The following is a 3,659-nucleotide window of genomic DNA, read 5'->3' on the forward strand; positions in this document are numbered from 1 at the left end:
ATACAAAATGTACTCATTTCATTTGGCTTTTTGTTTTTTTTTTTATAACCTAACAAAAATTTCAAGGTTTATCTAAGTTGGAGCATCTATCAGGCCATCACATTTATTTGTTATTCAATACCATTCTATAGATTGGAAATAACAGAAATTATTGGTTCACATATGTTGATGGACACTTAATTTTTTTTACTTTTTGTCTATTATAAACAATGGTTCTATAAGTATTATATGTAAAATAATACCAAATACTTTGTATGCTATTTTTAAGATGGTATGCTATCAGTCTTGTAATACTCACCCACTCACTCCAATCTTATGTTGTAGGAAAACACACCAAGGATATTCACATGTAGATGTAATGGTCTTATTGAATAAGAAACACAGAGCCAAATGTGCAGTTAAAAGCCTAGGAGGTCAAAGCAGTAGTTAAGAGCTGAGACTAAAACCCTTTTTTACCCCTAGCTGCCGCTGCCATCCTTCTCCTCTGAAAGATCACACACTTGAAAAACCTCAATTCTTATCTTTTTTTAAGATTTATTTTTTAAATTTTATATGTATGAATATTTTCTGTGTGCATATGTGTTTACATATACCACGTGCACATCTAGTGCTCTTGAAGGTCAGAAGAGAATGTTAGAATTCTTGGAACCAGGGTTCCACATGATTGCTAGTCATCATATGGGTACTGGGAACCAAATTTAAGAGTTTTTGCAAAAGCAGTAGCTATTTTTAGCCCATGAGCCATCTCTCTATCCCAATTCTGTTCATCTTTATTGCTTTCAATTGAAGTGACTCTTCCATTGTTCCTCCACTTATTACTTTTTCTGCTTTACTACAAAATTTATTTCCATCACACAAATGTATTTTAACAGATCTTCTAAGCAAGTTTGAAACATCTGTGCATCTTTCTGCCACCCAAATTGTCAGTGGATGGAGATAACAGGGAAGTAACTACAGGGAGGTTGACTCCCACCAGACAGAAGCTTGAGGATTGCCCCTTCTCACATATGCAATCGCTGATGTCCAAGGTCCAGATGGCAGCCCTCTTAGCATTTTGGGATTGTATTGCTCAGATCAGCTCATATCACTGAGTGACTGCCTTGGGTATAGAGTGGAGTTAAGGGTAACGCTGTTAAACTGATAAGAACAGACACTACACTTGATCTTAGCCAAAAGGCCACAGAACCAGGGAGGCTATATAGCAGGGGGGACCCTAGAATGACTGTGGCTTATAATAAGTTTTGGTTTTACTCATTTACTGGGTAAGCCTCAATGAAACATTTCACTATTAAGATAAGAATTTATACTCTATCAGGCTGATAATAGAAAAATAAATAAATAAATAAAAATGAAAAAAAAAACAGAGACCCTTGCCAAAAAAAAAAGAAAGAAAAAGAAAAAAAGGTAACACTGTGTCAACATGGCTTCAGCTGTCCTTTCAGTAGGATGAGAATGCAGCAAAAAGTGCCATTTAGATGACTGTCATGAAGATTATCTAGTGTTCAGGACAAACACTATTTTATTTCAGGAAAAGGATATACTGTTTGTAGGTCTCACTGGGATACAAAGCCAAAGGCCAGGGTGATCATGTGAACAATACATGCAGCTTTGGAATAAACATTAAAATCGATTAGAGAAAAAAGAGGAAAAGATAGCTAAAGAACTGGACATGTGTGAAGAGAAAAATAGACACTTCAAAATTAGAACCATGTTATACAAAAATATCTTACATGTGATCTAACTGAAATAAGTTTGTGTGTCTTAATAGTAATTTGCTTCTGTTATGAAATACATCATAAGATTCATGAATAGCTTAGTCAGCAGATGAGATCCATAGCATGTAGGAATTTTATGAGCAATAAAATAAAATAATCAGGTTCATAGAAGACTTGTGATCCTGACTTATTACCAAGCTGAATTTATTTGAGCTATGAAAGGATTATTTAAAATTGTAAATGTGCATGCCTTCAATCCCAGCACTCAGGAGGCAGAGCCATGCAGATCTCTGGGAGTTCAAGGCTGGCCTGGTCTACAGAGTGAGATCTACTCTACAAATTACACAGAGAAACCCTATCTCGAAAAACAAACAAACAAACAAACAAAAAACCTGTAAATGAATTAATAAAATTCTTCCCATTAACAAAATAATAGAATTCAAAATAAATGAATTTTTTTTATAAATCTATCAATATGTACAGAAACAACATTCAATAAAAATCAAAGTTATACTTGGGGCTAATGGTGCATGACTCTAATCAATCTCAGATACTTAGGATGCTGAGGCAGGAGAATTGCAAGTTCAATATCTATCTGGGATTTAGTGAGTTCAAGACTAGCCAGAGTAAGTTATTGTTACTCTGTCTACAGTTAACAAAAAGACTGTGACTATAACTCAGTGGTAAGGCACTTTCTCAGCATGAAGGAGGTGATAAGTTAGATTTCCAGTATTACAAAATAAAAATGAAAAATTCCCATCCCTAGCTTAATTAGGAAGAGAGCAGAATTTCTTTTAGCATCATGACAACATCAATCAAAATTCATAATAAACTTCATACCTAATTTTGCTACTGCAGACCCACTGCCTTTGGAAATTTAGTAATATCATTAAGATTAAAAGTGTATGTAGTCTAAATCCCCATAAAACATTATATTCTGTAAAAGATAATTTAAGGTAACAAGATCATATGTTAGAGTATAATGAGTCTTAAGGGGAGTAAACCTCAAAATATGGTTGTAGGGAAGGCAAGAAATATAATAAAGTTTCAGAACAGTGCAAATATATATATTTCCTGGATATCTAAGAGGTAGAAAATTGTTATAGAAATGATATAAAATTAATAATTTAAAGTTAGATATTTTTACTGAGGAATCTGATCAATTAATAGTGTCATGTGTAAATCCCTATATGAAAATAGTTAAATAATGCAAAAGTAGATGTTGTAGAAAATTTTGATGCAGAATATTTGAGAGCAAATGTTAGCAAACTTTTCCTCTAGTAAAGATATTTTAGGCATTTTTTTGAGATTATAGTTCAATCATTTCTCCTCTCCCTTTACTTCTTCCAAACCTCCCCAAAACAAAACCTTGATTTCTTTCAAATTCATGGCCCTTTCAAAGTTGCTGTTACACACAGACACACACATAGTCCATGTCGTATTGCTGTGAAGAGACACCATGACTGTGGCAACACTTACAAAAGAAAGCATTTAATTTAGGCATGCTTACAGTGGAGAAGTTTAGTCAATTACCTGCATGGCAGCATGCTGGCAGACATGGTGCTAGAGAGGTAGCAGAGAGTTCTACATCTGAATCCACAGGCATGAGGAAGAAAAAGAGCTACTGGGCCTGGATTGATCATTTGAAAAAATCAGTGACAAACTTCCTTTAAGAAGGTCACATATCCTAATCCCTGCCAAGTAGTACCATTGCATTGACCAGGCATTCAAATCTATAAGCCTATGGGGCCATTCTTATTCAAACCACCAGTATACATATACATATACATGTACATGTACATACACATACACATACACATATACATATATACAGACACATATACATTTATATATGTTAACTGGCTAAGAAAATACCAAAGCCCAATAAAAAATTAGTAGATCAGTAGTAGCTCTTAAGAGCAGGACATATAATCCTCCCCAGAG

General features: G+C 34.2%; 1 pseudogene; it reads right to left on the minus strand.

Moving 5' to 3' along the window:
• Positions 1-1,106: 1,106 nt before the first annotated feature.
• Positions 1,107-1,190, minus strand: LOC121832493 (U2 spliceosomal RNA; annotated as a pseudogene).
• Positions 1,191-3,659: the final 2,469 nt, after the last annotated feature.

Source organism: Peromyscus maniculatus, chromosome 9 (genome assembly GCF_049852395.1).
Source record: "Peromyscus maniculatus bairdii isolate BWxNUB_F1_BW_parent chromosome 9, HU_Pman_BW_mat_3.1, whole genome shotgun sequence".
Classification (NCBI taxonomy): Eukaryota; Metazoa; Chordata; class Mammalia; order Rodentia; family Cricetidae; genus Peromyscus; species Peromyscus maniculatus.